We start from the raw sequence: 25,684 nt of genomic DNA, 5'->3' as shown, positions 1-25,684 counted from the left end.
TAATATCCACTTTCATTGAAACAGTATATTCTCTATGAAAAAGTCATAAAATAAGAAGATGGACTGATAATGTTTCAGGCCACTCTCTTTTTCTGAAAGTGGAAATAAATTCCTTGTGTACAATGCCTCCGCTTTTGTAACTGTGTGTGTAAAGTACTAAATAAGTCATCCATTATGTTACGTCCAAGAGAAACCAAGCTTTGCCAGAAAGCAACCCCAGCCAGGTCTGTCCATACCTATTTCACAGGTCATTAGTCCTATCCTTTTTCTGTTGTACACCATTGTAGATGACTGCTTGGGCTTGTACTAGGCATGACTATCTACACTGACAGGCTCAATATAGAACAAGGACACAAAATTGGGTATTTCAGCCTTGGAAGAAATAGTCCTTGTTTTTCCACTCTGTTACTGGTGGATAGAGCAAATAAAAAGAGGGAAGTTTATGCAAATACTGGCCAGGTGCCTGATGGATTTGCAGTATTTTGCACTGTGTGCTAATTAAAAACTACCCACGAGTCGATGTCTATCATGAGGAGGTATCTCAAAGGCACAGTTGGCTCCCCAGACGCACAGAGGCTGCAGTGGTGGTGTGTAGCTCCAGAGGATTCTGTGTGCTCGTAGCTCTTGACACCGGCTGGGAAACAGCCAGTGGGACAACACCTCTTCAGGAAAGGACAAGGGTTACTGTGGATCTCCAGTTGAATATGAGTTGGCAATGTTGAGCTGTTGCATTATAGAAAGGAAAAAAAGGAAAGTGTGATATTGGGATGCATATGGAACTACAGCCTGCAGGTAGCAATGGCCACATTGATGAGTGCTCAGCTGGGGTCCTGTGTTCAGTTTGGAGCACTGCACTTAAAGAAACTGATGACCACTTTCAATGTGGAGAATAAGGCAGTAAAAATGACCAGAGGTCCGTAGGACATGCCCCAGGGGGCCTAAAAAAGAAGAGTCTGCTGAGGAGTGAGTAGGATACGGGCAGTTTTTCAAGCACAGATAGAACAGGCTGTTGCAAAGAGTGGGCCACTAATCTCTTTTCTGTGCCACAGACAAAAAGAAATGCATCTAAAGTGAAGCAAGAAAGAGGAGGTAAACTGAAGGAAAGTGTTATCCCTGAAATACACTGCCAGTGGTTCATGTGGAGTCTCCATCACTGGGAGTGTTAGGAATGGCTTTAATAAACATGACTGAAGTGTATCTGGCTTTATCTCACAGTGGGAGGTGGATTACGTATCTTTTCTACCATGCCTATGATTTGGTGATATGGGTGATAATACTGCATATGGAATTGCTTTAATGATAGACATGCTTTCTGCGTTCTGGTTTCAAAGATCTCTCTGCAGAGTGAAACGCGTTTTGCCGAGATGCAGGAGGCACTTAAGCATCATATAATTTCCTCATTTTGAAATGTTCCTTAGGTAAGTGGTTAAGGCATAAACAGCTGGCTTTGCATTTCAGCTCAAATATTGTTGTCCTGAAATACTTGGGGACATCACTTTGTCAGCTGGCACTTGACAGTCCATCCTAAATTTGAAACATGTAATTGGATTCTTTGGTTGAAATCCAAGTTTCCTTTGAAGTCATGGGGTTTTATAGGGTAAAAATTTCACACTGAGGATACAGTGGTGCCCACTTGTATTTGCTAAGCTTTACTGTCCTAGTCAGGCCTGTTGTTTTCAGGATAAGGATACAAGGAGTGGGTTGTAAGAGCATGTAACCTTTGCTATGGCAAACATTTGGTTGCAGAGGGGGGCCTTTGGAGTGCTTGTGTGGGTGAGTGAGAGCTTACAACAGGCATTACGCGAGGTGAATTAATTACTTTTTCCTTTTTTCAGATAATGTCAACAAAACTAATTTACACCATCTGTTCTAAAATAGAGAGAGGCAGTCAGTAGAAAAGCAACACCCATTTTTTTTTTTAACATTTCTTCTGATAATACTTTAGGCATTCTATATTCTCTTTAGTAATGTAATTTTTTTCCTTTTTCTCACTGGGGAGAGGGGTGTTCTCCTCCGGTGTATTTTTTTATTTCCAGTGGCCTTTAAATTTGCATTTAGTATTCTGATAGTTATAGCTGCAAGTTGAATGTTTCTCCAGCTACTGGTTAATCCCTCCTGATACACATGCAGAGAAGTCTCCAGTTGCTATGAATTGTAATAGTTCCACTGAAAATAGTCTGGCTTTGCTTATGCCAGTATTAATTCAAATTTAGAGTAGATGATAGAATTTCATCCTTACAAAGAGATCACATTGATGCAGAAGCTCAGGGTGAATCTCAGAGCTGAGAGTTAAATTTTTGTGCCTCATAATGTGTTGTTGCATTTCACATCCGGATTTCTTTGCAGGCTTTTTTTAACTGTGCAATGATGTGCTCCTATATATAGGAATTGCATGTGTATACCTGAGGCTAAAATAAGCCCACAAAGGAAGCACAAATCCCAGACTTTAGGACCACCAATACATCAGTTGTTAATAACCTTACAATGTTATTATAGCTAACACTACAGACATAATTAAATCGGAATGATTTGAAACTGCCATTAGGGGGAAGAAGGCGGAGGAAAACAGTTTCATTCTCACAACATCATGTTTTCATTGACCTACTTACAGTAGGGAAGAAAATGTGTCCCTTCCCATTACAGCAGAATAGGTTTGTTCAGCAATTTTATAATGCAACTGCACGAGAGAAGACTGGCTTTCCTAACCACTCCAGGAGGATTGGAAAGGAAAGTAATGTTATTTCACACACTTAGGACTAAGACATGTAAGTTCCTGTCCAAGCAATAATGTTATTAATTTAATCAATTTGGCAGAACGTGCATTGAGTGAAAAAAGAAGGGGAAAAAAGCTTTATATTCAAAGGTGACGGGAAAACGGCTGTGCTTGGTCTGCAGCTGTGCAGAGGGACCTTCTGTGGGCAATTAAGTTTCCTTCATCTTCCCTAGCTGAAAGTCCCTGCCATCCCTGAGACTCTCAGACCTCCTGCCTCACATGCCTTGCAGCTGAGCAGCCCTGCAACCTGCTTTTGCTTCAGCAGGAGTTCCCTCGTGAGCTTCACATCAGGGAATTACTGAACTGTATGAAGGGATGGCATAGGGCCCAGCCCTTTTGGGATACGCAAACTCACATTGACATCGAGCCTCTGTGATGTGTGACTGTGGGCACACAGACTTTGGGACTGCCGGGCTGGAAGCAGTGGAGTCCTGAACATCCTTCATGCACCAGCTCTGCACAATCAGCATCCCTACCAAAGTCACCGAGCAGTGTGCCATGTCTGCAAAGCCCACTGCATCTAAAATACCTCCAGAGAGGAATCCTGGGTGCTCTTCCTCCTCCCCATCTGTCCCATGAGCAAAGAGAGTGAGATGCAGGTGTCTGGGTTACTCCAACCACGAGGCACGGTGGTGCCCGTGGGGTAGGCAGCGCATGGGGCTTGGGGTGCAGCCCTTCTCCTCCTCCAGACATGTGCATGTGGTATTTAAGGTTTGTTGTCTTATGCCTGAGTTAATAAACTGTCTTTATCTGAAAATAAACACCTGCGGCTAGTCCTTTCTAGGCTGCTCAGGTCACATTCCTCCACAAGGTGTTGTTGGTAATTTAGTATTGTCAGAGGCATTAGTCACTGCCATAGTAGCTTAATAATGCACGCTAGGAGCCAGCTGGTAATTAACAGATTAGAGATATCATCTACATTTTCCTCAAATATTTCACATGTAGCAAAAATAATTAGAAGCAGAGCACTTTGGGTGTTTAAAGCTGTTACATATATTTAAAACATCTCAACGTGTTAGGAAATTATTCTTTTAAAGGTCAACTAGGCCTAATTTTGGTGCTGTCCAGGATTCACCAATGCACACCAAAGAGTTGTGAAGTAGAGAAAGAACCAGAGTTGTGGGGCTTTTTTTAACCCTTTAATTCTACCTTGTTTAGCAAATTCATCCCAATGGCTGACTTCTGTTCCTGTTTTTAGGAGTGGCATGACTTTGTAGGTCTCTTTTGCACTTATCTTCCTTTCATATTAGAAGCATCTTGAATTGGAAGGGTACCACAGAATTATAAAATCATAGAATCAGCTGGGTTGGAAAAGACCTCTGAGATCATCAAGTCCAACCCTTGATCCACTACCACTGCGTTATTAGACCATGACACTAAGTGCCACATCCAGTCCCAAGTGCATCCAGTCTTATGTGCATGTGCATGTGTGATGGAAAGATGAAATCAGCTTGTAATTGAAGCAAAGGAGAGAAAAAACCCCCACAAATTGTATAAAACTGTTAAAGTGGGAAAGACACAACAGTATGAATGAAGATGACAACGGGTTTCATTATGTAGTGTAAGTAAAATATACCAGTATGCACAAGCTTACTTTAACTAACTTGGCATCTCCTTATTTTATCACCAGATGGTGACCAACAGTTTCAAATTGAGATGCTCTGAGATTACCTGTGCATGATGGTTGAGCGATAGTATACTTTGATATGTCTCCCTTCCATGCTGCTTCAGCCCAGTACTCCTTGATCCTCCTGCAGCCTGACTCCAGGACTCAGCTCTGAGTATCGCAAGCCTTTGACTCTGCTTTTTCTCCGGGGCAGGATCTGATCTGAGCACTCTGAGGCAGAAGAAGCAGGGAACAGAGCAAGCGGTCGGAGGAGCATCATTTCTACGGGTAGGGTGCAGTTAACTGTCTTCATGGGGAGCGCTTGGGTACTGGCAGTGGCTTTGAGAAGTATGATTTATATTTTAAAATATTCTTCTTGGAGATGAAAAAATGCTGTTGAAAATGTGGTTGAGTGCTTTTTTATACAGAGCGCAAAGTTTTTGTCAGACAGTGACAGTTTGTGTTCAAGCTTTGAACTTAGAGTACAAATGTGAGCAGCTGTAAAATGCAATGAAAGGCAGAGAAGAATCTTCCCTGTAATACCTTTGGTCTTTGCTACATTTGTTCACCTCTACATTGTTTGATGGAAGAGCACTGGGGATTTCAAAGCGTATGTTTCTGAAGCTTATGAAAGAAAGGGAATTCCATATGCAATTTCTGTTAAGATTTTTAGCCTCTTAGAGTCAGACTCAGGCGTTTGGAGTGCTTCTTAATACCTTTTGGTACTAAAGCACAGAGGGTGGAGGTAGAGAAGGCCTGGCAAGTTATTCACACAATGCTAATAAACAGTGTAGACTTGTTTTGTGCATCCTGAATTCTCTTTTGTTGTCGTGGGTGGCTTTTGCTTGCGGTCTTTGTGGTAGTGCTTTGTACTGACTGTTGCCTCAGCAGAAAACCTTCCCTGTTTTTACTGTGTAACAGTAGAGCATGAAAGCGCAGGCAGCACTGGAGTCACGTAGCATGCAGACACAGCAAGAGAGTGACCCTGCTGACTGCACTCAGGGTGGGTGAGAGCCGATATCCCAGAGGGCAGACAGAAACACAGGAACATGCCACCCTTAACTTGCAATCCCACAGCAGTGGTGAGAACAGGCCTCGCATCTCCCAGCCTAGGTGAAAGCAGCACAGCAGGTAGTTTTTGCAGTCCTGCTGGCAGTCCTGGTCCCTCCACTGTCCAGACCAAGGAGCCCGTTGAATGCACCACTTCTCTTTTTGCTGGTGTTTCTGGATTTCCCCCAGTGCAGCCCAGGGGCAGGGCATGGGGATGGTCCCACCTGGTTCTGCCCTTGGCCATTGTGTGGCAGCTTGGCACACACACAGAGACCTGGCAGGGCTCCTGGCATCTACAGTGGAGACATGGAAGGTAGGGGGTGTCTTTAATACCTGTCACTCCCTTGTACTGATGTTTTCGAAATATTGCTGCCTTTCTTACATTACATTTTGGGTTAGTATTTCTGCAAAGAGGCTATACAGAAATCCCAGAGCAATTTAAGCCTCTAAGATTTCTCTATTCTGTAGTTTATTTTGGCCAAATAAGATCCATATAGCTCTGTATTAAGGGAGTATTGTGATATTTGGATATTGCATTCAAAACACTGCATTTCAATACAATTGCTCAAAACCAATCTTTATATAGGTAAAATATATTATTTGCTGCATTTCTTTTATTCTGAACAATTCTATAATTTTATTCTAGCCATATAATTTTCTAGAAAAAAAATCCTTTACTTCTGTAACATTTTGTTCTGTGCTCTTTTCCTCCATTGTTTAAATCAGACTTAGGCTGTTCTCTTCATATTTTATTTTTATTTGATATTTGGGAAGCAGTAAGTTAACCTATGTGTTCTGTGTTCAGTCTGGATGACTAAGTAATTCCACAAAGACTGCTGTTCACTGGCTGATCACTGCACTTTCAATTTACTTTTATTAACAAAAGTGCCAAAGCCCCACAGCTAAACAATTTGGTTCTAAATGCAGAGGGCTATGCTGGAAATCCATTTATTTTCTAGTTTTTGGCACTGATAGGTGAGATTCAAGAGTCCCCGCCAGGATTGCATGGGCAGTAGTAGAAGTTCTGTGGTCACTGTGAGAATTTTGTTTCAGCTTGGGGGTGATCTGCTGTTAGAGTTGTTCAGTGCTCTGCTTACTCCATGCTTACAGAAAGTATTTCCTTTTATTTCAAAAAGCCAAGCAAAATGTCATTCCTAGCCACTACCTCAATGTCTTCCCTCACTAAAACAAAACAACAGGTGACTAAATCTTGAAGTGTCATATCTGGCATATTTGGCAGTTGTTTTCTGCTTCTTGGTAATGCTGGGATGTGAACTTGAGGTCATCCCAGCTGCTCTGGCCACCTCTCTGCTCACTGAAATAAAGACTGTGATTACTATTTGCTGACACTGCTTTTACGTGTGCTTTTCTTCGTATATAGTATCCCAAACACTGTGTGTAAAGATCTATGTTGATATCTTGCAGTGAGAATTTCCCTGCCAATGGGAACCCAGGCACGTATATGTATGTTTTGGAAGCAAGTGGTTATGGTGATACGTGCAAGCTTATCTGCTCAGCCTGTTCATTTGAATGTAGCCTTCCGCGATTAATTGCCAGGATGAAAAATTCAGTCCATCCTGTTTATAGTTACGTGCATTTATTCAGTCCATTGTTAAAGCTAGTGATGTTGTTCATGCATGATTTTTGCTTCTATGTAAGTTTTATTATATTTTGATCTCCTGTAGCACCCAACAAACTTTTAAAAACCACTTCCCCAGAAACTGTTACTTCACTGTGATTATAAAAGAACATGTATATGAATCACAAATGAGAATATTACCCAACAAGGTATTCCTAGAAACAGGAGAGCACTTTACGTGCAATACAATACATTAATCATTTATAAGTAGTAGTCGGCCATTAAAATGTTGGGGTTTTTTTAATACTGTACATTGAGTACAAGAATGATGTGAAAAGCTTTTTCACTGAATATGTTTGTGAGCTTTTGAAACTTTCTTAAGTTTTCACCCTCACACTCTTGTCACAGATTTGAAAAGGAAAAGCTCAAGTACCTTTAAAGTGTGAGTATATATGTATGCATTTGTATATACACATAAGTAGATATATGTGTACAGATACATTGTACAAACTTTTGTCTTTAAGGTAACTCAACAATGCGCTTGGTCCCTCTTCATTTCTACAGAACTTCTCATGAGAAAAGGCTTTGCCTCCTGAGACAGTTTTACGATCAGGATCTGTTATCATTGTAAGCAGATTTCTCTAATGAACAAAAGTCTGATAAGTCTAGCTGAGCTATCATTTCTTCACAAGGCTTTATCCCTGGGTTGGCTTCAGACATACATGTTTGTAAATGTCACCAATGTCAGAAAAAGAAAGATAGGAATGAGGAAAGCTTCAAGGAATCGTTTTGAATGTCCTGCATGAAGGTGTAGTGTCCCCACTCCCCGTTCAGATGTAGGACATGTCTGCACATGGCAACATGAGCTCCCCTCTGTCTCTTCCCCAGGCTGGTGGGATGTTCTCCAACGCCAGTCACGAGTTGCAGAGCTCACTTATCACCACACTGTGCCCAGTGATGATGCACAGCATTTTAGCAACTGCTGAAGCTGAAACCAACTTAAGAGCTGCCTTGTACCTGGACAGCTCAGGGAGGAAGTTGAGGTCTGTCAGTTATGGCCCATGAAGATATTCCCTGGATGGTGCACATTTTTGGAGAAGGTGATGGAGCAGGAGACCTTTCCGGTACAGGGTCTTGGTCTGACTCTTGCTTTTGGAGCAGAAATGTTATTATCATTACAAATTCTGTCACCACTGGGCAGCGATGCAGAGCAATGCCTTCCCTGGGCATCTTTCCCTCAACTCCTTTGCTTTGGAGGGGAAGCAGGGCAAGGGAACAGACCAGCTGCAGAACTGCAATTGTTCTGAAGCAACTTTGCACTGCATTGTTGCAATGAAGGTACAGTCTGGGTTATTTAATTTCCCTTGATGACGTAGGCAACAGTCAGAGAGATGTGCTGGGGAATTATTAGCCACATCTGATAACTTACCTTTTAAATAGAGAGCAGGACCTTCCAAATATTGTAGGAAGTGGCAAAAGCAGCAAGAGAGAACAGGTAACACTTGTAAACTATCTTCTTTTTAAAGTGCTAAAGTTTGAGCTAAAGAAATTGCTGTTTTTCTAAGAAGAAAAGTCTGTGTAATGAATAAGTTTGTTCCCACCTAAGTCCCTTCCACTTGCCATGGAAAATATAGCAGCTGTGATTCCTGTAGTGGTATTTAGAATGACAAGCATATTTAAATCTGAGTTTGCTAATGAAACTTGGCTAAATCTATCACACCAGCACAATAATACCATGCAACCTTTACAATTTAAACCAAATCCCTCTTGGCTCTGATGCCATTCTCAACCCCATTATGGTGGATACCCCAGGTGGCTCATGCTGTATGCTTTCAGATCAATCTGTAGTGATTCTTCTGTTTCTCCCTTTTTCATGACCTGTCTGTAGACCAAGGTGCTTCATGTATGTGCCCTTCTCAGACTCTCTGGTTGAGGAGTGATGACAGGAATGGCATTCCCTCTTGTTTTCACCTGGCCAGCAGTAATCTTGAGTAAACTGGATGTGCGTGGTTGTGGAGGACGAGGGAATATGGTCTTCGACAGAGACCAAAATTAAGGTATTCCAAGATGGCTTTGTGCTTTACCTTTCCTCATGGAGTCAAACTCTGAAAGAGATCAGATTGTCTGAGTGTTAGGAAAAGAAACCTCTCTCTTCTGACACCCTACTGCCCTCTGCCCTAATGACTGTTTGGAAAGCACATCCATTCATTCATAAATGCATTCATTTTTCATTCATGAAATAACCTTGTTTATGCTCCAGGATTATTGGTGGCAGAAGACAGTGCATTGCGTGCATAAACTTTCCGTGGCTTTAAATGCAATATTATCCTTTGTGTCTGATTTTCAGAGATGCTAAGCAGCTGTAGCTTTAAATGAAGGCCATGGAAAGCCTATGTGGCAGTCACGCTACTGAAGTGTAACTCTCTTTACCAAGTATCTCCTATTTTGCTTTCAACGCCAGACCTTAGTAGTCACAATTCAACTGTTTATTGAAGGTGAACTCCTTATCTGTTGTCTCCTATTTATCAAATCTTGTCCTTGTGATTTATCCTTGTTTTATGCTGCCGTATGCAATTCATAATGCAGAACAACAGTTCTTCTGACCCTATAGAAAACTGATGGGTAGAACTGCTCGAAAAATAATCTACACTGGAAATCTTATTAAAAGTAAAATTCAACTAGTTATTACAGAATTGACAATCCGATTCATTCACCTGTCCAGGCAGAATGGAAGGTCAACTAAAATTTGAACCCTTACTAAGGAAGTGTCACTTCATATTAGTGTAACAGGCACTCCAAAGATAGGATCACACATTACTAAACGTAAGAGGTGCAAAACCCACTTACAAATGTAAAAGCAACAACCTGTACAAGTATGGTTATTGAGTAGGACATTGGTATTATAATCTTTCAAGCGACAGCTTTATCTGATTTAATTCATCATGAAGTGAAAGTTTCTGGAGTGTCAGGAGTTCTCTTGACCTGACAGAAGAACTTTATAGCTTAACTTTATAACCTCAGGAAATTAAATCCATCATTGCAATCCTAAATCTAGTCTTTCCCTATAGATACTAAAATTTTTGTAATACCCACTATTTATTACACAATGGAAACTTAAAAATTGTAAAACTTTACCTTTTGTATCTCACACACACAATCACATTGAAGTGTCTAAGAACACATTGCAAGCTACTTGTTTGTTGGGTTTTATTTTGGAGTTAGCAGAAAATAAAAAGCTCTTTAACCTTCACTGGTTTTCACTTCACTGGAGTTGTTCTGAGAACTGCAAACATTCAGAAATTGACTCCTAGGTGGGATCTTTTGTGCAACTACAGAAACATTTTAAATTTGTCCTGTGAATTAGGAATGGAGACTTCAGCGCTGGGTGCTCTTTGTAGTCCCACAGATTGATCTGAGGTACAATTCTGACCACGCTGTCATCACTTGGCTCTAGAAACAGTCACGTACTGCCTCAGAAGAAGGAACTGTTTTGACTCTTCCTCCAGAGGTTGGTTTGTGTGAAACCTGCTCCAGTTTTCTTTACAGCATGCTGATAGGATTGCCTGTTGCTTGTCCAGGTATCCTATTTCTTACAGCTAATCTGAACATGCATCTCAGGTTTCTTTTCAATCTGCTGAAATATGACTGTGATAATTTTATCTTGACAGCCTGTATGGCTCCACTCGCATTTAACAGTCCGTCTGACTGGCTGTGGGTTTCAGGCACATGACCTTGGGAGAGGTACAGACTATTCATTTGTGAAAACCTTCTCTGTCAGAGTGATGTGCGTGTTCTTGTGTCTGGTATAGCTTTGTAAGGCCATGGCAGACACAAAACCTGTCCTTTGGTGTCTCTCACTGCCCGGACTGGCCACAGAACAGTTTTTCTGGGCTTGTCTGGGTTCAGCTGGCAGCGCTACCTCTTCTGCTTCCATCCTATTTTTATTTTACTGCCTATTTTCAGCTTACTGGAGGCCAGTTGATAGTGTAGAGTGCGATAAACAAAACATGTAAATTCCTGACTATGTAATAGATTGGTACCACCGCCAATTAGGAAAGTTGCCCAGTGGTTCTCGTTATAGTACCCTGGTTTTCAGAGGATTTGTGAAACTTTTAATATTTGAACTGAAATTTTTCAAGCCAGCTGTTTTCCTCAGCCTGAGTAGTTTTGGAATATTGCAGCTTAAGTGATTCAGTAAGACTGAGAGCAAGACAGGGATAAAAATAAGTTGTTTTTTCTCATGTTTAAAGAAAATCTTGAGTTATTTTCTTTGGTGTGCTTTAGTATCCTTGTACATTGAAGCAAGGATGTAAATAAACTTCAACAGAGCACATGACCTTTGTGTGAGCACTACTACTCTTATTTGTCCCTGTGGAAATCTACCTGTCTTTGGCCTATACAGCAGCGCTCGGGAAAGTAAATCCAGGGCAGCTTATCCATGTTAAGAACTGGCTGCAGATGAAGATCTTTGATGGAACCAGTCCTTCTACAGGTACTGGAGAGCCTCTTTGTCTCCTCAAGGCAGCTAAGTTGTTCCTTAGTCCTTAAGCACCTGCCAAGGTTTCCGCTGTATTTGTCTTCGTGTGGCTTCGGGTACACAAGTGTGTACCAAGGAGTCAAATACTGTCCCCGTAAGTCTTACACACGCCAAGGGACACATTGCAGTTTCATGGTCAGCCTGAACTTTGGCACCTCCTGTCTCTTAAACACTGAGGCTGCTAAAGCAAACAAACACATAGCACTCTTGTTACCAATTTCCTCTGGAATAATTCTGCGAATAGTGTGGCATTGTCCTTGTTTTGTTGAATAAGAGTGCAATTTCTTTCTAGCAGTTAATGCTGCTTAGCATTCCAAACAACCTTGATGGAGGATCCCAAAGTACTCTGGGCTTTCACATCTGACTCACATGAGGTATACATAGCATCCATGCTTCTGGCAGTATTCCAGCAGGACAGGCAGGGAGCCGGAGAGGCAGCACTGTCTCAAGGGAAAGAAAGCAGCTTACATTCAAAGTTTATTTCCATTTTGGTTTATAAAGCAATGCTTTTCAAAACTTCTAGGTTTCTGCCCTACATCCAGTCCTTAGCTAAACAGATCTCAGAGAGGGAAAAACAAGCAGAAGGAAAACAAATACGTGAACCTTTTGAAACCTTCATCATGGCACATTGGCCAGTATTGAGTAGAAAATAATCCTGCTGTCATCAGTGTTTTTGATGTTAGGGTTACGCCTCTACATTTTTTTGTTGTTGCTGTTCTCTTTTAGCAATCTTTCTTTTCTTTAGAAAGAGCCTTTTGGTTCAATTTCTGTTTCATTCAGTGTGGTCACTGAAGGTTATTTCCTACTTAGTAAATACCCCATGCTTACTGTGTTTTATCCACGTGAGTAGATTTACTTGAGATCAATGTGAATGTCACATGATGAGGGGAGCAAAGAGTTAATATTTTTTACTGAGCTGCATAATACTTTTGGATACATTTCTCTGTTGATCTCCCAATCCTCTTATATCTGCCTAAATAAGTTCTTTATCATGGAAAATAACTTTGCAATTTATAACACTGTGAGATCACTTTTCCCTCAGAAGATCTACTTTATATAGTCCTTTCTTGTTTCAGACACACTGGTTATGCTCCAGTTTCCTCTCTGGTAGTAACGGTTTAAGGATAAGTAATAGGCCGACTTTGCAAGAAATTGTGTTTTTACAAACCCAACTCGTACTTGTTGAAAATATGAACAAAATTCTGGCAAATGGGAGTAGTGGCATCTTAAAGAGATGCACAAATCAACAGGTCCTCCCCCCTGTTATCTGTAATAAAAAGGCTTTGGGATTTTTTTCTGATCTCCTTCACAAGATTTCTGTGCTTGCTTCCCCTGCTTTTCACTTTACTGGACCTCATGTTTCTTGACTGCTCAACAAGAAACATTCTGACCAAGGCATAAAGAACATGGAGAGGGTATGAGTACATCTCAGTGACTGCATTCTACAGTTTTCAAACTTATAAAGTAATTCATCAACTGGACAACTAAAAATAGGAATGAGCACCATAATTAAGTGGTTTATTATTAATAAATCTTTTATTAGTGTGAGACAGATTTTCCCACTACATGGGAATACATGTTTGGAAACAAGTAAAAAGAAAACATCCCACATTCCAGCACTTTACTCCAGACAAAGGTTGCCTCCCTGACTTCCTCAGGGAAACAGTCACTTTCACATACTTTAATTTGTGTAGTAACCCACAGGCATTGGTATAGTGATGTATTAAGGGGTTCAGAAAACTATACTGAACTCAGTTATTATTTCAATTGAAATCCTACCTGAATAAATGGATTACCAGCTGCTCACACAAAAATATTTCAATTAAGACAGGAGAGTAACTGGTAAATTCCATGGACAAACATACTTCCCAGGTTTCAGATAGTACAGGAAAACTGTTAACCTTATGGTACAAAAAAGGAAGATGCTGAACTGAACAAGCTGATGTGCAGATACGAGCTACTGTGAGTTTATATTGCTGTTGCAAGTAGTTTCGTGTGTAGAGAAATAACTGCTGTGCAGTCCAGGCTGAGTGCCAGAGTCATCTTCTCTACTTGTATGGTGCTGAGGTTGCCAGCGCTTACCCCAAAACTGACGTAGCTGTTGGCATAAGCCTACACGAGGAGTGATCACTTTGATGTCTGAAATATAATGCAGTGTATAGGCGACTTCTTTACAAAGAGAGCAGCAGAGATATGAATCTTTGTGTCTGTGATGAGAAGTAGCAGATGGGTGTTTGCTGGAGGCCGGAGAGGGGAATGGAGGGCAGAGCACAAGCGGGATTTTGCTACTGATGTCCTGCCAGTTCCCAGGTGCTCTGACCAGAGCCCTACCTCAGCATTTTGTTGGAGCAAGTCCAGAGGAGGCCACGAAGTTGAGAAGGGGACTAGAGTACCTCCCCTCTGAAGACAGGCTGAGAATGTTGGGGCTGTTCAGCCTGGAGAAGAGCAGGTTGTGTGGAGAACTCATAGCAACCTTCTATATCTGAAGGGGGCCTACAGGGAAGCTGGAAAGAGACTCTTCATTAGGAACTATAGTGATAAGACCAGGAGTAATGGGTTCAAACTGAAAGATGGGAAATTTAGATTAGATATATGGAATAAATTTTTTACTGTGAGGGTGATGAAGCACTGGAAAAAGTTGCCCAGAGAGCTTGTGGATGTCCCATCTCTGGAAGTGTTCAAGGCCAGATTGGATGGGGCTCTGAGCAACCTGTTCTAGTGGAAGGTGTCCCTGCCCATGGCATGAGGGATTTGGAACTAGATGATCTTTAAGGTCCCTTGCAACCCAAACCATTCTATGATTCAATGATTTTGTTTGCAAACAGAATTCAGGTTTCTGTGTACAAATGGGTTCAGAAACAAAGGCTTAAAAGAAAGGAAAAAAAGGCCTAGATTCCAAAAAGATTTAAAACCTTGGCTGTGTAATTGCAAGTAAGAATCTGTGACAGTTACTTTCCAATCATATAAATCAAGTGGCCTTTAAACAGCAAGACCATTCAGATGGTCAGCTGGGAAGTGGATTTAGGGTGTCAGCTCAAGTAGACTCAGTCTACTGACATTAAATATAACTTTGGAGATGAAACTTTGCCTCTGGCTGCATGATAAAGGAACTAAGACTCCCACTCTCAGATAAAATATGTAGTTCTCAGAATACGTGATGTCACGTGCTCCTCATCCTAGGAATTTGCACCTTACGCAGCAGAACAGAAACAACAATATAGGCAATGCACAAAGAAATAAGATATGGCTCATTCACAAAAAATGTCATTGCTTATGTCATCAGTTAATAGGCAGCACAGCATATCCCCAAACTACTTTGAGAAGTACTGTGTTGTTTGAGGTTTTTCTTTCTAGCTAAAAGGATATTGTGCCATCAGTCCTTCTACACTTAGGAAGATAAGTTATTTTTTACTATTTTTTAGAGCATCATCGTTTTCATAGTCTTCTAGGGTGTGTCCTACCTTAGTACCACCTCTTTTCATTTAATAACCTGTGTTTGGAATTAAGGATACTTGAAAGTAAAATGATGATTCTTAGAGAAGCTATTAAAACCAAAGTACCCTTTAAGAGGCAAATCAGTTTTTGTGAGTTCTATTTGTGCATTACCTGGGCTTGCCAAAGAGTTTTGTTTGTGTATATCCCAAAGTGTGGCAATTTCTTGGATAGAGGTGGTTTTTGTCTTTATTTCTTGCTCTAAGCATATGGTCAGTGCTAGAGAAGAAGCCCAGCGTTTGCCCTAATTGGGTCAGATTCTGGCTTATTTTTATGAGCTGCACCTTAGTGTGCAGCTCATAAAAAAAAATAGGACAGAAACGATGAGTATAAAGGATCTTTATCAAAGTAGTTTTAGGTCTGAGCATTCTGTCAGGATTCTCTCTTACGGCTATGGAGGGTTGTAAGGAAACCTGCAGTTCTTTCAGATAAATCACTTGGTCTGATTACCATTATTATTAATATTTTAGAAGGAAAAGGCTGATTTTGAAACAAGGTTTTTTAAGCAATGTGTCATTTTTACATCATTTTGGCAGGAGCTCTGGCATCCAGATTCATATATCTAGCTGAAGAGGTGGAGACTTCAACATACTAAATAACTCACTGACTAAGACACTATTCTAGTAAACATGCCAGAGAGATGCCTCTGGCACCAGCACAAACTTGGATGGCACAGCATGTGTCCATACCACTGAACTCAGTCTTCAGAGAGGGTGTGGCCACAAGCAAACAGCCTGCAAACTCCCAGACTATGGCCTGGAACCCTTTGGAGGAAGGAGGGCTGTGTGGGAACAAAACTGTACCAGAGACCACTGTAATGCTGTAGCAGTATAGGCAACAGTTCCCAGGAGCATGTCCTTGCCCAAGTTTCACTTGCTAATATGGACATAGTCTGATCAGGGAGATGGGACCACATAAAGAAGAAATGGTGGTTTGGTTGCCATCGCTCACCGTCGTGTTGCAAGACATGGGTTATGAACCCCGTTAAATGCTGTAATAGGTTATTCAGTAACTCTGGGCGAGCTGCCTCCCTAACAGCTCCTGAGTTAAGCTGGAACAAATCTGCCCTGGGAAACGCCAGAACCCAGCTTGACTGCTTGTCTTCTGCTGGGCAGGATCTTGCTGTCAGCAGGGTTTTTCGAGAGATATTACGCATTTGCTTTCAAAAGCCATGAAAATATTTGTGTGGAAATCTTGCCATTGGATACAAAAACGTTTTTCTCCTGGGCCCAGCACTGTATTCAATGTGCTGCAGTAAATCATTGATGCCCTAATTTCTGATGTTACTTTTTTTTCCAAATTCTTCTATATGTGGCATTCTGTTTTCTCTGTTTACAAAGAAGTATTTGTATTGGTACCTTTTACTGGAACCTCAATGCACGTAACAGGGATGATGTTACTGTGGTCAAAGTAACAACATGTAGCTCTGTTGTTCCTGAGTTGCCAGATACGTGTGCAAATAGCTAAACAATCTGGATGGGAAAATTTGATTTCAGGAGTACACTAAGCTTCCAGGGCTTGTCAGCATCTGTTCAAATAGATCCAAATTGTGTCAGGATGTGCTCGTGTAGGTGTGAGAAGAATCAGTCAGGAGGTGAACCAAAGGACTGCGCTGCACAGCTCCGATTCCTTTTCAGAGGAGAATTTTCTTGAGTCACGGCTATAAAGGAAGTATTTGTTCATATGCACAATACTAAGCAGACAATTCCTTCCACACAGGCTGTTAAAATTAAGTGCTCAAAGTTTGTGTCCATTTCCAGCTGTTACATGAAGATCTGTGTGCTGGTTGCCCAAATTGTTAAAGTAGCTGGTATCCAAATACCATAATAATGGGCATTGTGGGAAGGCTTAAATGTAGTAGAACTGCCTGTCTGTTGCATCTGTTTCACTGATGAGAGAACTGAAGCACCTCAGCTGTGAAGACAGACTACAAGAGTTGGGGTTGTTCAGCCTGGAGAAGAGAAGGCTCTGGGGACACATAGGAGCATCCTTCCAGTACCTAAAGGGGCCCTGCAAGAAAGCTGGAGAGGGACTTTGTACAAGAACATGTAGTAATAGGACAAGAGGCAATGGCTTTAAACTGAGAGTAGATTTATATTAGATACCAGGAAGAAATTCTTTACTGTGACGTAACAGAGAAGTTGTGGATGTCCCATCGCTGAAAGTGTTAAAGGCCAGACTGGACGGGGCTGTGAGCAACTTGATTTATTGAAAGGTATCCCTGCCCATTGCTGGGGGGTCCCCTCCAACACAAACCATTCTGTGATTCTATGTTACCCACAATATCCAAAGGCATAAGGGAAAAAAATCACTGCTGCATAGGCCAGCTGAAACTGCTGAGCACTCTGCAGTTTAATAATAACAATAATAATAATAAACATAGTGACATTTTTAGGGAGGTAGATTTATGTCTTTTCTTAGAAATAAATTCTGTGCTGAGTAAACAGACTAGTTCTGTAGTTTCCTTAGTATAAATCAGAAATTTGATTTGAGATATATATTGGATTCATGCTTTGGGCTAAAGTTTCTGGTTAAATTTGCAAATGTTTTCACTTCCCTTGGGTACAAGAGTCCTGCTCATCCTCCTTCAGTCTTGTAATATGGGAGCTGGTTTCCAGTTCAGTTGTTGTAGTTTCATGCTTCTCTGGCTAACATTTGATCATAGGGTGATTAAATGAATTTTTGTATGTTCTAATACTGGCAGTTCTGCATGTAAATTGCCATCATTGGGTTTTCAAAGTCTCAGGCAAAGCAGAGCTGTTGAATCCAGCTCAGGACTTGATCCACAGCCTAATATGGATGTAGAATGTCTTTGGCCTCAGCCTCTCTGAGCACATTCAGAGCCTGCCAGGATCTCACTTTGGACTGTTTGCATGATGAATTCGTCCTAAGCAGTAAACAAAGTGTCGTTAATGCTCTAAATAGGCTACCCCATTTCCTGGGTTCTCTGTGGTTCAGCTGTTATTTAACTTCATTAGCACGATTTTTTTTTGAATCAGAAAATTAGTGTTTCAGCTTTTTTGTTGCATCTGTGCAGTGACATATAGCAGAACTGTGGCAGCATGAAACACATGTTAGTTTTACTTAAAAACTAAACTTTCAAGGTCATTTTGGCTATTTTTAATGTTGCTGTTGCAAATTCCCTGCCTTTAAAATTTACCCTGAAAATGATTTTGTACATATAGTACTATCATGCTAGAAAGAGCTGAGCAGTTCCTGGGTAGGACATCCATAGTCCTGGGCTAGTGGCTCTGAGGGACCCTGTCTGAGCCAGGGGGCTGGAACAGATGATCTCCAGAGGTCCCTTCCAACCCCAACCACTCTGCAAGTCTGTGACAGAGTTGAGTTGTTGTCTCTGTGAGGCTAATCCTGTTCCTGTGAAAGCAGCCACCTGAGCACATACTTCATTTTTCCATTGTTTATAGTTGTCAGGAAAGTTGATTAAAACTCAAAACCTCTCTTTGGTGCAACTCCAGATATACATGGTGGCACTGTCTCCCTCGGAAGCCTTAGATCTGCATTCTCTGACCATGGTGTGTGGCCATACGGGTCAACTGGTAGTGGGAGATCTGGACATTACACAACAGCCCACTTCGATGGCTTTAACAAGTAATATTATCTGTAGAAAAAGTCCTGTGGGTCCTAGGATATGAAGCAGCATGTTTCAATTTCTATAAAAATATAGATCAAAAAGAAGAAAAAAGGCATTCCCTCTGGCATGTTATTTCTGGCTCTTGTTTGTTTGTGTGAAATGGAAGGTCTAGAGGGAAGAGTCTGCTTTCTCCATTTCACCCAATGTCCTTCAATAGGAAGGATTCTCTTGCTAAGTTTTGTCTCTGACAACCAGAGGTAGTAATTAACTCACCAGGTCTCCCCTCTTGTGCTGCAGTGTATTGAACCTGAGAGTCATTGAAGAATTACACAAGCTGCTTTTTATTTTGGAGGGCTGAATTACCTCCAGGGAATTTCCAGACCTTCCCAGATAGTAAGAAACTCTTCCATAATTTCATATGGCTGATCTCTGACTGCTGTTAATCATGTGATTAACTGTTGTAGTTGCTTTCCAGTGTTGTCCCTTGTCATGGAATTAGTGACCACCAAGCCCTGTTGGTGTCCTCAGCATTTCATATACAGTGGCATTGGAGTCATTTCACCATCTACTTAATTGATAGTAAGGCCAAATGCAAGGGGGGGGTAAACCCACCTACCCCCACCACCAGAAAGTAAGAGTTCAGACTGGTGTGTACATTGTTATGACTGAGATTGAAATTGTGGTGTTTCTGCTGCTACCCCCATCAGAATTATCCAAGTTACTGCTTAGAAGATGAGGGAATCTAGGGGGTTTTATATGAAGCTTAATCTTGTTCTTTGAGAAAGGAGTTAATTAACTCTTGAAGACCAAATTATTTATGGGAATCCCCTGCATTTGGAGTGTGTTTTTTGAAACTTCATGGATCTTAGCTAGATCTAACTTAATCTTAGACTATTTCTCCATCATTTTATTCCTTCCCTGGTGTACCTTTAGCCCCAGACTAGTCACCACTGAACATACCACATTCCTTGCAGATAAATACTTTGGAGAGGGACCTAGTTTACTGTGGAGTCTGTGAGACACTCCTGAAAACTAGCAGGAAAAAAACTATTAAAAAAAAATGTTTAAGTGTGTTTATCTGTTTAGTCCTTAAAAATGACAGTGTAGTTCTTCATTTTATCCAGCCATTACTGAATTCTTCTGTAACACCAGAAGTACCCATAGTGTTGTAGCTTAGTATTTCATTTTTCTCTTGTTCTCACTAATAGTCTTGTAAACACATAGGTATGTGCTTTGCTCTGTCCAGATAATTAACTCTGCTAGTAAAGAAGTGCTCAAATACCCTTCCTAAATGTCATGTTTCCTCAGTTTCCTGAAATTAGAAGATACTTATTAGGTACCCTCATTCACTAACCAATTATAAATGAAAATAAATTACTTCTTATTTTTAACATCAGCCTAAAGGTTTGGGGTTTTTTAGTAGGCTAGGATTTGGGGCTCTAGCACAACCTTGTATGCGATTAAGAGGTCTTAGGGGTTAAATGGAGCAGGTTAATTGCATATTCAATATACCTTAAGTAACACGACATTTTTGAAAAACACAGATAAGGTGTTTTTGTAATTCAGCCTTTCCTCTTGACAGCATACTTTTAAAGGACAAAATAAATAGGTGATTACGGAAAATAATTTCTGACTGATGTTCAGCCCTGGAAAACTTCATACTACCTTGCCTATGAATCAGGAAGGTACCAAGGTTTATCTCATTGGAGCATGCACATGCACCTCCACCTCCTAATAAATTTACTGCTTGGTAGGTTGGCTCCCTGGGAGCTGGATCTATCCTGGTGGGCAGGGCTGTAGAGCTGGCAGGGCTGGCTCTTCCTCCATCACACTCTGGAGTTGATATGCCACAGCACTTACCTTTCCTTGACCCCATCCTCCCCTCCTGCCGTGAACGTAGGAGATCTCCTAGATGAGATTTCAAAAAGCTTTGATCCTGGCTGGATCCTGCTCACTTGGCAGCAATAAGCCAGGGCAGACCCACAGCTGTCTCCAGCTCTCCTCACTGCCCCAGGCTCTGCAGTCAGGCAGGCAGATGCTCCATGAATCGATGCAAGCAATCAGGAAACTCCCCTGCAGTATTTCAGCACAAAGGATCCACACTCAGCTACATTGCCACAGAGACTGGAAAAGGCTTTAGACCACCATTTTGCATACAAATATGATTTTAGTGGTGGGGAAAGACATACCTGGTGTAGGCTAAGGGGGTAGTTGCACAGGGCAGTATCCACCTCTGGACACTGTAAAATATACTGGGGGGACCTGCCTCTTGCCTTTTTGGATGAGGGATGTGTCAGACCCCTCAGAGAGCAACTCCTGTCCTGGATATGTGGGGAGAACAGAGTGGAGGGAGGGAAGCCTTACCTGGGTTAGATACTGGGGCACTGGCAAAAGCATATGCTTGAGATGGGAAGCTGGATGTCCTTTCTGTGTCCAGTAGTGTAACAACCATAGCAAGAGTTATTTCTCAAGTTGAGAGGGATTGTGTTTTCCATAGGGGACCAATACCTACACCAGTCATTTTTTGAACCTTCTGTACAAATTGCCAAGGACTGACAGAAAATAAATTGGAGGGAAGGATGAGTTGTAGCACAAAACAGTGAAACGCTGTTTCAAGTAACTGTTTGAAGGCTTGTTTTAGCATCTTGAAAGGAAGCAGGAATTCACGTGTTTTATTTTTAGCTTGCAAGGGAAGAGTTATTTAGTGTTCCTTTATATCTCATCTCTGAAGATGTTCTCACTGAGGCAGGATCTGAAGTCCTGGAGCTGGTTAACCCAAGACTTGCCTGCCTGTGAAAATTTATTTTTACAAAGGGGAATTACCGCAATTGTTTTTCCCTTATAAAATTTTAAGTAGAACTGAGTCCAAACTCCAGAGTCACTAGAGTGTTAAAATACTTTCTACTGCTGGCAGTGATTTCTGATTCACAGCATATGAATGCTGCGTGCATTTTGCTTTCAGGAACTCATGAGCTTTTTCAGATTTCTATTGCAGACTTGCCTTTGTTGCCATTTGCTTTGATTTTGGCTCCCATTAAATTATATGCAGTTCTAATTTTTCTAAAGGAATATTTTAATCGAAGATTTTAATCGTATTTCTGTGACTGGGCCTTAAATCTCTAAGCAGAGATGGGATGAGCTACTCACTTACAGTTAGTGCTGAAAAAAACCTTGCTAGCATTTCCCTCTTCCCTTCTCCCAGGTCTCTGAATGTCAATACTGTGGCTTATGCTTTAGGTTCCTGAAAATCAATGAGATATTTATGATACTTTGTTTTCCAGTAGCCAGGTAGTGAATGGATTTGTAAGATGTTGCTTGTCAATACTCGCATCTCTTGCCCAGTACTCTTGGGTCAACAAACATGCATCTTAACCTCCTAGTGAGAGTACTCTTACTTTCCTTGCTTTTCTTTCCTGTGAGGCAGCAGAACAGTGTCAGCAGCAATGAAATGAGAGCTATCATTTCTTTGAATGGGTAAGACTATCTGCAAAGCATGTATTAAAAATAAAACGGGAAGTCAGTGATTATCAATTTTTAGCAAACACATTTCTGCTGATCTTCAAACTGATGCCTAATGGTAACAAAAGGAGAAGCTCTGCATCTGGGCAATGTAATTTCTGGTTATTTGAAGTATCTTTTCCTCTCTTTAAGGCATGGACTGTTTTTATTTTAAGGCCTAAGACTAGTAAGAATAATAACAGAGGCCTAATGTTGTTGCTTGTAAACAACACGTGTTGAACAGCATGGCTGGGATAAATAGGTATCGGGTTGAAAAAAAAAAAAAAGGAGCGTCCATTTTTTGTGCATTTACAGTTTTCTGAAGTAAAAGGCAGCATATGGCAACCCTAGCAAGGAAGAAGTCACGTCTCTCAGAGGCTCTTCCCCAGCTTAAGGAGTTAGTGATTGCTTCCCACCCTCATAAAAGAACATTACTGGCATCCCTGTGCTGAGCGGCGTGCGTGTGGGTGACGGGAAATAAGGCTTCCTCCAGACCTGGCCACCTGCTTGAGGAGAAGCGATGGCGGTGGGAGGGAAATCCACCCACCAGCGAGCCGAGAGGCTTGATTGATGTCTGTTTTCACTGCCGGAGGGGAACCAACACACTGCTGCACTTCAAGCTTCTCCTTTTTGCATCTCTTTTCCCCTGGAAAAGAATTGGGAGTGTTCATTTGGACCCTGCTGCAGAGGAGAGGGAACAGCCTGCACACCTGCCAGGAAAGGGAATCCTAAACAACTGCTCCCCCTCAGAGGAGATTGGGAGCTGGGCCAAACATTTCATACGTGGGTGATTAAAATTAGACTCCTGCATCCATACGTACGTTCTCATTTTGAAAACACTGCCTGGTTTACTTTTCTCTCCTGCCTTTTATGTAGTCCTGTAGTGGGCAAATGCTTCCACCTTTCCTGTGGCTCTGAACAGTGGCCCTTGCACTCGCTGAAAATACATCTGTCTTTTCTCTCTGTAATCATACCTGATCACAGGCACAGGAACACAGCTCTGTCTTTCCATTTGCCACTAATATTCCCTTGAAAAGTATCTTCTTGAAAGGGAAAAAAAAAGTTATAACCTCTCCTTTGGAAAAAGAGCCAAGTTATGAAGCGGACTTGGCTTTTTGCCTGTCCTCCTGTGCTGCATTTGCCTGAGCAAACCAAGACCTTCCTGCAACCCAAGCTGGCTGATCAAGAGAGGTCCAGGTCTTGGTGGAAAGGCATCCCAAGGAGGAAAGGGAGAAGGTAGGCAGACCGGCACAGCACTCAGCTATGATGTACTTGTCTGCAGCCTGTTCTGTTCACAAGCACCAAAACCATCAAAGGATAAAGAAGCAATAAGGCAGCGAGTGCATGGCTGCATGACCTTCGATTGGGAAAGATGCAGACATGCAGTGAGCCGCACAAAGCTGTTGATGCGACAGGACTTCATGCAAAATTTCAGCTTTTCGTGTCAGTTGGATAAGATCACAAAGATGCTTATCATCATTAGACAGTGATTTGTTCCTGAGAACTCTGAAGCATTCCAAGACCCCAGTACTTCCAGAAAGAAATCCTTATATTTCAAAAGACTTTCGAGTATTTTTTAATGTTCTCCTCTTAACAGCTCTTCTTAGGAAAATGAGGAGTCTTCCTGGAATTAGTGACTACTAGGAAAGCCCTATTAATGCTACTGTTTCATAAGCAGCCAGATGTCTGCATCCTCCTGCTCCACACTGTGTACCCACTACACAGTCTAAGGGCCACAGTGGGTAAAGATCGGGGGGGACCCACATTCCCCTAAGAGTGGATCAGTTGGGTCGTGATTCTGCTTCAAAGACAGAATCCTTTCTTGGGTTAACTCCTCTGTGTGAGGAAGCAGCAGAGCCTCCTCTGTGCCTTGTGTGCTTGGCTGGTTTGAACTTGCCCATCACCCTGCCAGCTGCAGGGCTGTCCTGGTCCTTGCACACGTATGTGCACTCCCATACAGTTGAACAGCCATCTCTGTACCTTTCCTGGGGAAAAACGTGCTCACACAGAAATGCTGAAATATTTTCCCTGTAGGAGCACAACTTGGATTGTAAATGGATTCTTGTATCTTCCCCACCTGGTCCCAGCTGGGGCCTGGTGAGGGTGCGTGGGATCTCCCTGCACTGGGTTTCTTTTCCTTTCCTCTGGAACAGCTACAAGCTGCTGGGTACAGGCCAAGGCAGAGACAGAGGAGGCAGCTGATGCACACCCCGTTCTTGCCCTAACATGGAGCGAGGACAAGGCTGCAGGGCACACAGATTCAAAAGCTTTTTTTCAATATCAAAACTAAGAACAAAGCACCTTGTATAGCAAAGCGAAGTTATTAGCTTGTTCCAGCTTGGAAAAAGGCCTTTCAGAGCAGATAGTACTGGCATTGTCTCCTAACAAGTGTACAGGCTTTACTGGAGGTAGTTTATCTCAAGCTGCTTTTTCATTCCTTCAGATGTTAAATTGTCCTCCCAGATACACAAAATTAGACAAAAGCAGTGACTTTAAAACAAAATATCCCAATAAAAAAGCTCAAGTGGAATTCATACGTTTTTACAGAGCAGCTCCCAAAAACTTGCCAATAATTGTAGTTTTAAGAGGACTTGCAGTTTATGCACAGCCTCTAAGCTTCTCCCTCCATCAGTAAGAGTTTTCTGATGACACGTGGAGTACAGGGATGTGGCATTGTTAACATTACAGATGCAAGCGTTTGTTGTGTACAAGCAAGAGGACAAGGTACGTATAAAAGAGATTTCCAGAATTACATAACTCCTATTACTGTCATAAAAATGTTGGCAGCTGAGCACAAGAGAGGGGCCAAAATATGTTCCCGGAGAGCAGAAGAGGAGCAGGACTGAGCAGTTACACGTTGTTGGCCGTGGGAGCACTACCAACCACATGTGTGTAGCCCCTGACAAGCCTCTGTGCCTGCTGGCCCTTGCCTGGGAAGGCTGTTGCAGCCCGTCTCCCCACCAACGAAGGTGCAAGAGTCCTTATGCTGATGGAAGGGAAAGCTGGAAATTATCTACTGAGGAAGGAAGTCTTTTGAGAATCAGGTTTCACTGTTTCAACTGCTTAAGGAAAAGCTTATTTATAATAGTATACTGTCAATAGGAGGTGTCTGTGGAGGTGTGTGTATATATGTATGCAACATATGTGTATAAGGAGAAGAACTTTTACTGTGGTCTGTCAGCCTTAAGCACTTTGCTTCTATTTTCCTTTAAACCCTGTGACTTCATTAAAATAAAAAAATAAAAAAAGACATTAAGAAACTCCCTGGGTAGAGTGCGTGCAACTGTGTGTGTGAGGGAGTATGAGTAACTTATCTTCACATTTTGCTGGAGCCTTGGTATTGTCAAAGCAGCTGAATCACTGCCTGTGAGCTGCCATCTTTGCCATGGTGATAATTTGTCAGAGTGCCAGCACTGCTGCCTACTGTCTCTGAAGAGCTGACCTTGTAACAACATCAACACTCTTTCTTTGGCTTTTGCTGACATACTCTAGGCTCTGGAAACTGTTTTCAAAACAAATATATAATGAGGTGTTGTGCTTGTAAAAGCAATTGTGTT

General features: G+C 41.8%; 1 protein-coding gene across 2 annotated transcripts in view; it reads left to right on the top strand.

The window, feature by feature from the left end:
* DTNA (dystrobrevin alpha) overlaps positions 1-25,684 on the top strand; it is a 227,335-nt gene that overhangs the window by 51,286 nt on the left and 150,365 nt on the right. Inside the window, exon 2 of one of the 2 annotated variants that reach the window (XM_039379769.1) lies at positions 4,594-4,667. The exons of the other annotated variant lie outside the window; for it this stretch is intronic. The gene's annotated coding sequence lies outside the window, so the exon portion shown is untranslated. The remainder of the gene's footprint in view (positions 1-4,593; positions 4,668-25,684) is intronic. 2 annotated transcript variants of the gene reach the window in all.

Source organism: Pipra filicauda, unplaced genomic scaffold (genome assembly GCF_003945595.2).
Source record: "Pipra filicauda isolate LSUMZ 115617 unplaced genomic scaffold, ASM394559v2 scaffold175_size1500280_pilon, whole genome shotgun sequence".
NCBI classification, from domain to species: domain Eukaryota; kingdom Metazoa; phylum Chordata; class Aves; order Passeriformes; family Pipridae; genus Pipra; species Pipra filicauda.
Note: the sequence above shows the minus strand (reverse complement) of the source record. Positions and strands in the feature narration are given on the sequence as shown.